Consider the following 12,507-nt stretch of genomic DNA (forward strand, 5'->3'; position numbering starts at 1 on the left):
TTGTATACATTAATAAAATTTACACGCCTATTTTTATGAATGATTTTTTTGTGTATACATATAGATTTTTTTTATGTATACATTATGTAATTGCAACTTCAATTATTGTATAATTTTTGCATACGTGTTATTGCAGTTTCTAATAAAAAACATTGCCTCTTATATTATTTCATAATTAATACACGTTAATTGAGCATTAATAATATATTTTTTTTACCTTAAAATAGTCGCTGTCTTTTGATAAGTTAATTAAAGAATTAAAAAAATCCTTCCTTAAAAGTTGATATAACCTTTTTTTAATGGGTTAATTAATAATATATTTTTTTCATTTCTTAAAAGTAGGCAACCGTTTTTTAATAAACTAACTACTATCGGTTGGTAAAAAATAAATTATAAAATTACAATTAAATATATATTTATGTTGTTGTAAATTGTGTTTAATATTTCTTTTGAAAAATAGAGTGATAATAAAGTTGAGTTTGAGAATTTAAAGAAACTAAAAAGCTAACTTCCTTAATTATAGGAGTTAAAAATAAGGAAGAAAAAATAATCTCACATCTCCCTAATTAATGTTGGTTTGTTGCACATGATTAAAAAAAAGGGAAATTGTATATAATAGCAAACTATTAATTCAAATTAAATGCTATAAATATAGTTTGACTTAATTGTACCACATAGCAAACTGTTGCTATTTCACCTCTCTCCTGGTGAATCTCGCTAGCCACTCTCGTTCTCTCCCTCGCCTCTCTCGTTTTTTATACAAACGCAAGTGTATAAAGTGCGTTTGTATTTGTATAAAGCGAGAGAAAATTGTATATATACATATATTTTCCTTCCCCTCTCTCCCCTCTCTCCCCTCTCCCAGATCTCGCTCTCTCACTTGTCTCTCTCACTTTATACAAAAAACGCAAATTGTATAAAATGCGTTTGTGTTTGTATAAAGCGAGAAAAAATTATATATATATACATATATTTTCGTTCCCCTCTCTCCCTCTCCCAGATCTCGCTTGCCACTCTCCCAGATCTCGCTCGCCACTCTCCCAGATCTCGCTCTCTCACTCGCCTCTCTAACTTTATACAAAAACGCAAATGTATAAAATGTGTGAAAATTGTATATATATATATATATTTTCGTTCCCCTCTCTCCCCTCTCCCAGATCTCGCTCGCCACTGTCTCAGATCTCGCTCGCTCACTCGCCTCTCTCACTTTATACAATTGATCTTTTTGTATATGTATACCAAAGCAGATTATACAACTGTTTTTTTGTATATGTATAGCGAATTATACATATATATGTTTGCTATGGAGCGCAATTATGCAAACTTTGCTATAGCATACAAATATGAATTTTGTGTTTGCTATATTTGAAAGTTGCTCTTATATTCCATTTAGGCTATTACGTGCTTCTTCTTTCTTGGACTATTAATTGCTAATTAATATTGGGTTATATGTTGTCAATTGTGTATAATAGTTGTATGTTTGTGTCAAAGATGCTTCTAAAGACTAAGTAGATTTATTTCAATTATCTCAACATAAACTTAGATTATGTGGACTTAGGTTTTTATAATTACAAGAGATTAAGTTTTGTACGCTATTCATATGTGAAATTGTTTTACATTTTCATTCTATATAACTTATACTATTTACAAGTTTGTGAAAAACTTAATCCATTACGATTGTAAAATAATTAGTTTCAATATATATAATAAAGTAATTAGCTTACAACAAACATAGTCATATTTTTATTTACATACAAAAAAGTAGTCAAAAGTCATAGAAAGTATACACTAACTATACATTATAGCTTACGTATACGTAAGCTATACACTGACTATACATTATGATACACTCAAAAAGATGAATATTAAATATAGTTTAACTATACATGAAGTATACACAGACTATACAAAAAGTATAGATTGAATATTCAATCCCGACCAACTCAAAATCATCTCTAAACAATTCCACATTTTAAATATGAAATTCTCTCAATGTTTCGAGTCTTTTACTATATGACTCGCTCGAAATAATTCACATTTGTGATACATCTAATTTTAAAGAAAAAGGAAAGCAACAAAGGAAAGAAGAAGGAGGGGGAGGAGGTAGACGACGAAGAAAGACGAAGAAGATACAGAAGAAGAAAGAAAAGGTTGCGTGGCTATATTTTTGAAAATAATATGATCGAATGACCATTTTGAGTAATATTTATAAATTAGAATAAACAGATGATAAGTAAAGTTTATGATTGCATAATTTACCCTATTTTATATTGCATTTTACATAAATTAATAAATGTATCACTACTAAAAAACAGGATTTAACGACGGATAATTTTTTTCTTAAACAACGAAATTTGTTGCTAATCCTACTTAGCAACGACTTAGTGACAAATTTTCGTTAGTAACGAGTGAAATAGCTGTCCGCAATTTTTTAGTAGTGTGTATTTATGTACTAAGCTCGAAAACTTTTTTTATAAATACAAAACAATTGCATTGACAAGGACATATATGGTACAACAAATTAAATGAACAAATGGAAAGTTGTCCCTAGTTAGGTGATATATTGATTATTTGATTGATACTATTAGTACAACATAAAGACATGCATCATGGTAACAAACAAAAAAAAAAGAACACTGATTTTTATGTTTTTTTTTTCGAGTTTCGCATGTTAATTATTAATTGTTTTTTTAAATTTAAACTATTAATATTTATATATTAAAATATATCTCGAAACTAATTAAGTCATTTATTAGTTGTTGTTTTTTGGCTCTTGTTTTTTCTACCTGAATAATTAGAGTGTAGAGCTAAAAAAAAGTTCAAGTATATTTCTGATCATTATCTCTTTGTGTTAATGTACTAAGGGGTCGTTTAGTAAAGTACATCACAAAAAAGTATGCAATACTTATTATTTCTAATACACCAAAAAAAATATTGCTTAAGAAATAATTTCAATATAATTAATTCCGTGAACATTCAATGCATATCTTTTTTTGGTTTCTCAATTAGATGAAATGGGTACGATAATAATTGAAAGTTTTTTCATGGATCGCATCTCAAATTAAATGGATTGATATTTAATTTTTGTCCTTTTAACATTATTAATAAATTATAAGTCTAATACATCGATGACCTTCTAAAGTTGGCACAATGTTTCACTTAGGTACCTTAATCGGGCGATGTTCATTTTAGATACCTCATGTAATGTCTCACTGTATCATTTTGACATTTTTTGCTTACATGGCATAATGAGCGTGATACACTCATTGATCAGCGCGTGAAATGACTTTTTAGTTAATTTTTAATTATTTTTTTCTTCTTCTTCCTATTTTTAGCCAACCATTTTACCCAAGTTAAACTTCATCCATTATAGATGAAGGTTTCAACAAAAATGACGAAAAATGAAATTTTCGTCTAGTGCACAGTAGGGTATTTTCGAGGCGGGGGTTTGGGGGTTATTTGGAGGTTGGGTTTTTGGGGACTTTGGAGAAGACGATCGTTGGGGAGGCGGGGGGGGGGGGGGGGGGGGTGGATTTCTATTCAAAATTAATTATTTAATAATTTCTTTTGATACAAATGACAAATGTCATCATTTAATTCATCACTTTACACGTCATTTTCAAGTATAACGCACATTATATATTTTTGCTGATATTAAAAAAGGTGTCAAAATGATATAGCGAGACCCTATATCAGGTGTCTAAAATAAACATCGCCTAGTTAAGGTGTCTAAGTGAAACATCGTGCCAATTTTAAGGGGCCACCGATAATTTAGGTCTAAATTATATTCAACATTGTTCTTACTTCTCATACACCCTAACAAAGAACCATAGTTGTATCAATCAATATTCCTTCTGGTTCATATTAAGTGAATTGTTGAAATTCTTTTAATAGTTCAAAATAAGTAAATTATTGAAACTGTTTTTTGTACTTATTTTTCATTTAATGAGATTCATAATTACTTTAAATTTATTTAGGAGAGTAATTTAAAAATAATGAGAGAAACAATAATAAATTAACATTTTATTTATATTCTAAAATATTTTTTTCCAACCATTCATTTAATATGGACCAAAAAACGTACCACCTAAGTAACAGGGGACAGCTTTTCAGTTTGATATCTTGCAGATCTCATAAATTAGGTCAATATAGGTATAATAAATTATTAACTGATAAGTATGCACTATAAAATTATATCTTTTCTATAATGAGTGGATATATTATAAAATTGGAAGAGAAGTGAAGTTGAGTTGAATTCTTTATAGATGGTTCATATTTTTCTTTGAAGAAAATACATTTAATGAATTGACCTATATAAGAGTGGAGTGGAGTGGTGCCACTCTTTAGTTTGTGTTACTATACTAGTTAGATCGTCTGATCGAGTGTATTAGAAAAATAATATATGTATTATTAGTATCTTGTTTGATATACTTTATCAATTCATGTATAACTAATGCAAATATTAGTTATACACTCTATTTAATATTATAAAATGTATATTAATATATGAAAAATCATGATATTAGCAATGTAAAAGGTTTTAATACATGTATTAGCATAATTAAAGATACAATTTTCCTTCAAAACTTTTTCTATAATATTTGTAGAAAGTATTTTTGCAAGCAACAATTTAAAAAATAATAATTATGTATTGTATATTATTTTTAATATACCAAAATAAATATTACATACGAAATAAATAATACTAATTCAAATATAACTAATACATAATATTTGACACTATTCTAATACCCTGTCAACGACGGACGACCCATCAATCAACCTATCACCAAACTAACCGGGGCCAACTTTTCATTTTGTTGTTCTAATATAACATCACTGCATTTAATCAATGACCTAACTTTTGTATGTCATTGTTAGTATGATATTAAAATTTTTTGTAATGCTATTTCGTATATGAGATAAAAATAATATTTTTGAAATAAAATTTGAGATTAGCGTTGTTTTATTTTAAGTTTGAGGTATTAGTTAATTTTGAAATTATTTTATCCAATTATTTGTATTAAAATGGTAAAATTATTATCCCATATAAAAGGTGGAAAACAATTTAACTTAAGCTCCCATTTATTCGTATTGACGAGCTTTTATAGCCACATAAATATTATAATATGTTTAATATCAAAAGTTTCATAATTTTATAATCGCATAAATATTGTGACTTGTGTAAAATTATAAAGTTTAAAATTATCTTTATACTTCCTAAGCCCGTAATATTCAATCAAACAGGGATCACATAAAATAAAATATTAAAAACAATATTTTTAAATCATTAAATCACCCAACAATTGCAAGTTGGTATAGTTTAATATCATCAATTCACGATCATACAAATAATTATTTACTAATTTACAACGATAAAGTATAATGAGATGGTTAAAACTTTTTCATTCAAAATCTAATATCACACGTTTGAACTCTATAAACAAAAAATCTATTGATAATTCACTCAAAAAATTTAATTGATTGATTATTTATTTTTCATATTCTTATTAGTGATATTCATATTGTAATCTTTTTCCCTACTCCTTAACTTTTTTCTCAAAAACGAAATTAAAAAATATCTTGACTGCTCACTCATCTTAATGAGCCAATCAGACTAGTCAAATTGTATAGGGGAAAAGGGAAATATACCATTGATTTTCAAGTTTTATAATATATATATATCCTCGTTTAAAAGATAGTGCATATATATTCTCATCTTTTAACATATGGTGCATATTTATCATTTTTATTAATAGACTTGTATTTGTTGAATTAAAATAAATTCTAAAATTGTTTCTTTTAATTTCAAAAATGTCATGTGACTTTAAAAAATTACCTCACTCATTTGTTTATGAGTCGAGATCCAATCTATATTTGACCCAACTTAAAAAAAATTCAATTCCTCTTTTATTCGATCACCTCAATGATTTAAAAATTCGAGATTCAAGATTTTTTTTTTTGAATTGGTTCGGATTTGAAGGGGTAAAACAAAATGACTGAGGCATTCTTTTTAAAGTTATGTGTCATTTTTTAAACTAAAAAAATAGTTTTAGTATTATTATTTTTAATTCAGTAAATATAGATCTATTAACAAAAAGTGTAAATATGCATTATTTAATTTGTCAGACGATAAAAATATATATGCATCATTTATTAGATGATAAAAATATATACACATTATTTTTTTAATAAAAAATATATCCATTCTTAAGTCATAAATTAACGAATATATTTGTCCCTTTCCTCGATTGAGTTTACTTGATTGAAGCACTAACGTTTTAGAACAGTTGTAGAAGTGTATCTTTTTTGTTCGTAAAGATTCATAGGGTTTAGGTCTCATGTATCGAGGCTTACACCTTATTTTTTACTAAGTAAAACGCTCTGCCTCACTTGCCTTTTGAAACACTGAATGACAATAATTTGACAATTGATGTGGAGTAAAGCTAGTAAGTCACCTAACACATTATTATTGCATATATACTGCCATCTTGAAAAAAGATATAATCCACGTGAATAATGAATGTTTTATCGTGTAGTGGATGAGGTTATTTCTTTTTTAATCATTGGTATTAAGTTTAAACTTTGAATATGAAAAAAATTCTTGATAGAGTGTGCTTCCCTCCAAATGGAACTTATATAATGTGAATCTGAAATAGTCGAGCTTTAATATCGATATCAAATACCGAATAAAAAATAAAAAATAAAAAATAAAAAATAAAAACAAAAAAAAGTGAACTCTTTGGACCATCCACTTTAAATATTTTTTGACAAAAAAAAAATGCATGACATATATGGTTAGAAGTTATAAGAAAGTTGTACTTCTTAAATATGTCATGTACGCTTTTGGAGTAAAAAAATACTGAATATAAAATTGACATTTCTATTAATTAAATTTAGAGATAAAAAAGTAAGACAGACAAATTGAAACATAGAACATATAATTTTATATTCTAATACATTTCAAAGCAGTATTTTTTTACACGTTAAACTTTATGTATGTTAGTTATGTTGAAATTGATTTTGATAATTGATGAACACTGTATATAAAGTTCGTGATATAATAAGATGGAAATAATTAAGTAAACTAACACACATCATCTTCATCCCTTACTACCGTAACCTTCATCCTGTAATGACTCGAAAGGTCATTTTTGGAAATCTTTGTAAAATTTTCGTTTTACCCTTCTCGATAGTTGTCCTAGTTATTTTTGATCAGTTTGAAAAGTTGGTTAGAAAATTTTGAATTACTTATTTAACTACGATTATTTAATTAAGGGGTAAATTTTAAATATTTAATTTTAATAAGTGGTTAATGGATCAAACTCATGTTTTATTTAATACCCTTGACCTATATAAAAGAATAAATTAATAGTAAATTGAGGTTACACGTTTGAGTCATAATCTCTTGCCATTGTATATAATAATAAATTGTTGGTTTGTAGGTAATGTCATAAATTATTATATATGTGAGTATTCCTTTAGGGTTAGGAGACAAGAAATTGAGGAAGTCATCGTTGAATAATGACAAACTATTAAAGAGGTATATAATAATCAAGTTTGGAAGTATTCTATTGATTTTAAAGAATGAATTTGTAAAGGACAAAGAGGTGTCACTGTATGATTTTATAATGTTATTTATCGCGGGTACTGCAATTTTCTCTCTATTATATTTATCAATTTTGAACTGAAAACAGGGAACAACGAGGTTACGTATTTAATTAGTGAAATTTTATGGTGGGTTATATAATCTTGTTTTTCTTAAAATTATTGTAGTCGAGATGTGGATTGAAATTTTAATCTTAGAGTATATTTACGGTATGGAAGAAAGATTGAGATATATAATGAAGTATTAAGTATATTATATTACATGAATACTGTGAACACCTAATTTTTTTACCAAAACATAAAGATTCTACACCTAATTTTAATATTTCAGTAGGGTTATATTTAAAATAAATGAAAAATAAATAACTGAAAATTACAACAAATTATAAGCTCACTTTATATTTAAAGTTTAATAAAGAAAGCTTTTGAATTTAACTTATTTTGTTTTACCCTTTCAACTTTTATCTAGTCTAAAAAAATAATAATAGTCGTATATATCATGGAAAAGTAAAAAAAATAAATAATAAAAGATAAAAAAGAAGAGTCCTAAAAAATTTAAATTACCTTACCTTTATCCTAATTACCCCCAACTTCCTTAACTTATTTGCTAAAAATCCTCCTCCCATTTAGTTTTTTTTTTTTTTTCTCTTCTTTTTCTCCTCTTGCACGATCTTTTCTCTTTTTATTTTTTTTACACGTTTCTTTTTTCTTTTCTTTCTTTTCTGTTCGTTCTTTCTTTATTTTATTTTATTTTTTATTATTTGTTTGTTAATATTATATTACTATTTTTCTTCCTTTATCTCAATCCTAAAATTCTCAACTAAATTTTAAATTAAATCCTATTTCCACTCCATCACGTTCCTTTTAATTAGCACCAGACTCACGCCCCAAACTATTATAAAAACATACGCTCAGTAAAGAAAAAAAATATACGCATACACACAGAAAAAAAAGAAACACAGAGAGAAAAAACAAATATAACAAAAAGTGAGTTTTATTTTTTGAGAATTAGGTCAGCGTTCGAGGTTTGCTCAAGGTTTCGGATTCGTGGCTCTTTAAAGTTAATATTAGCTATTAACTTTGGAAATCAGTAGATAGTAGCAGTTGTTTTTTTGTGGTATCAATTTTCGCAGCGAGGTAACTCTAAATTCTCGCATAATTTAAATAGAATACTTGTATGACAACTCGATTCCAATAATATAAAGTTCTTTGAATCGTATGTTATTAGTATGTAATATCAATCTATGACGCATGTTGTGATTATTTTTGAGAATTTATGAATGCTTAGGAAAATGAAACCAGAGATGTTTATTGTTTTAAAAAATAATAATATAAAAATAAAAATAAATGATGTACCATACATTTTTTTAAATTTTGTCTTATGCTCTTTAGATGCAATTGATATTAAAATTGGTTTCATGATATTTAATTTTGAATTGATAATATTTCTTGGAGTTTAGTTTTCACTTAAGAAATTTTGTTGAAATTATTTGTAGACTTGTTAGCTTTTGATGTAAATTAAAAAAAAAAACATAATTAATTAATGATTCAGAAAAGCTATCTGGAATATGTTTTAGTCCTTTTATTTTTATTTTTGATAAAACATAGTTTATCTTGATAATAAGCATAGAGAAACTATTACTTTAAGTGGAATTGTTAATTAAGAGGAGAATAAATCTTATTTAGAAATTCAGTATTAAGAATAATAATATTATCATTATTATAAATAATAATAATAATAATAATAATAATAACAATAACAAAAAATAAAGAGGAAAACTAATGAATTTTTTTTTTTTTTGAGAAAGTATAAAAAGAAAAGAAGAAATTTTTTTTAACAAAAAATAAATAAAAAGAAGAGCAATAACGTAAAAAAAAAATGAAATAAAAAGGATTAAAAAGAGAGAAAACAAAAACATAACAAAAAATAAAAAAAAAACAAAAAAAAAAACAGTAAGAAGAAGACAAACAGAATGTAAAAAATAATAATAAATAAATAAAGAATTAAAAAAATAAAGAAGAAAAGTAGAAAGAAACAGAACAAAAACTTAAAAAGAAAAAAAAATGATTAAAACAATAAAATAAAATAAACAATAATAAAAAAAAGAAGACAAGAAACAGATGTCCAAAAAGAATAAAAAATATAAAAAGGATAAAGTAGAAAAAAAAAAAACGTAAAATAAAATACAAAGAGACAAAAAACAAAATTAAAATATATATATATATAAATTAATAAAACCAAAACGTAAAAAAGGAAAAAAAAAAGTAAGAAAAAAAATTAAAAATTAAGAAGGAAAAATCTTTCTAAAAAATAGTCCTAATCTATTTAGAATTTCTTGCTAAAACTAATTCCAAATCACATAAAAATTTATTTCTATTTTTTATCTAACTAAAAAAAATACAATCCTAAAATACTCAAACTCAAAAAAAAATTCAATCCTACACAAATTCTAATTCCTAGCAATTAGATACCCATATATTTTCTATCCACAATAAAAATAAATAAATACAAATACATGAAAAAGAAAAGGAGAAGAAAAGAAATTACAAGACATTTCAAGATTTGTAAATATCCATCTATTAACTTTACTTTATTATGTTTGAATAAATTTATGTGATATACATTTTTTTAATTAACGAACATATATTAATATAATATAAATAGGTTTAAAATAAATCAAATAATGAGGTAAATAACTTTTATTAATAAGTTAATAATACAATATTCGAAAATTAATTTAAGTCATATATAGTCAATGAAACGACTGTGCTAGAACCACGGGACTCGAGGGGTGCCTAATACCTTCCCCTTGGTCAACAGAATTCCTTACCCGATCTTTGTTTTCACAGACCGAATAAAATAAAGAGTCAAATTTCCTTTTGATTAGGGATTTAAACAAGGTGACTTGAAACACCAAAACTCAATTTCAAGTGGCGACTCTGAACAATAAAATAATCCCTTTTCAAAATGTCACTTTAATTGGAAAAACTTTTTCTTTCAAAACATACTTAAATTAATTTTGAGAGAAAATAAGGGGTGTGACAAATACCATTCGAATTATGATATTGGGAAAATTGGATTTAACCCTAGACTTGGAATTTGGAAATATGAGAGTTGACATGTTAATTGACATCAAACTTAGGAATTAACTTGATTATAAATTGAATGAGTTTTTGGGTCTAGGCTAGACCTATAGTAATGTGGGTGTTGTTAGTTTCGAAATCTTACTGTGATTATTAATGTGAATAGATTACTTTGAGTTGGAAGTACAACGAAAAGGGAAGACTCAAGTTTCGGAGTGATTGTTCAATTATTTGAGGCAAGTGGATTTCTAAACCCTTGTTAAGTGTATGGAATTCGTGTATTTCCTTGGAATATGTGTCTGGGGGATAATGAGACTTGGTAATGGGTTGACTTGTCCACATTGATTAATTATAATGATGAAAAGGGATAATAAAAGGCAATGTGATTAATTGTTTGTGTGTGATGTGTTGAGAATTGTTTGTGACGGGTATTGGTACAAGTACCGGTGTATAAAGGGAACGTTTATAACTATAGAATGCGAATTGTAATCCAAGAATGCCAAAGCATATGGGCATTAGCTGATATTATATATTGACCTGATTTATTATGTGTGGTTGTGTTTTTTATTGAACTCATATACTGGTGATAGCTGAAGTGATTACATATCATATTGATATTTGATTGAGATGCATCATCCCTTTTATTGAAATCATATTCTGCACATGCATTGACATGAGATTGAATATAAGTTGGGCATGAGGAGATCGTCCGTGTTAGAGATGGTGAGATGTTAAGATTATAATTTGGGCACGTGGAGATCGTCCGCACAGACACGTGGAGATTGTCCGTGTCAGTATATGGACCTCGCGAGTCCCCCATGGGTCATGAACTCTCGATGTATTTTCGAGGAGTGTCATGTGTATACGGTTGAGAGAGTACTTGGTATTCTGATGCATATCCTTTCATGGTGTCATATTGCATTGCATCCCATGACATCCTTCATTCTTGATGATTATGTGTTTTATTGGTGGTCGGAAAGTATTTGATGTTTGATTACCTCTATTTGATGAACTTGATCTTGTATGTTGTTGATATTTGTGAGTGCCTTTTTGTGAAAGTTGTGATTGATGAATATTGAGTTTGTTGTTGAGGATATGTAATTTGTTAAAGTGATTGTTGTTGAGCTGGGTGCTATGTAAACTGTGAATTGTTAGGTTGGGCTGGTTTTATGCAGGTTGTAGTTGTGGAGGTTCGGTTGGGATGTAAGGAGTACCCGTATTCTATTCCCTTAGCTTGTGTTTAGAGGTGTACTTGTTGAGTACCGTGTGGTTTGGTACTCACCCCTTGCTTCTACAATTTTTCTGTAGGTTACGAGCCTGGATTTGTGATACTTTCCATTCTCTTATTTTTCGAGGCTTCTTGGAGATTTGTGAGGTAGCTGTTTGTCATCTCAGTGGACCTTCTTACTCCTATTTATGATATTGTTCTATTTTAGAGACTACATCATTTGAGACTTACGTTTTCTTTCAAATCTATTGTAATACTTTAGATGCTTGTATACGTGACAACCAAATTTTGGGGGTATTTTTGAGTTAATTTTGAAATTTCCGCATTTTATTGTAATGGGTGAGTGTAGGCTGACTTGTCTTGGTGGGATAAGATGAGTGTCATTATGTCCATTTTTAGGTCATGACACATCCCCACCACCTTTTTACTTTCAACTCTAATAGTATTTGTCTATATTATATACAAATGCTTTTAATTTTTTTTTTCTTACATAAAAATTACAAGAAAATATATAAGAAACTCAATTTTGAGAAAAATATTTTTCATAAAAATTCATCCTATCAAACACACCATAATCTTTTTTTGTT

This window comes from Solanum verrucosum, unplaced genomic scaffold (assembly GCF_900185275.1).
Source record: "Solanum verrucosum unplaced genomic scaffold, falcon-dt-bn FXZP01000268.1, whole genome shotgun sequence".
Classification (NCBI taxonomy): Eukaryota; Viridiplantae; Streptophyta; class Magnoliopsida; order Solanales; family Solanaceae; genus Solanum; species Solanum verrucosum.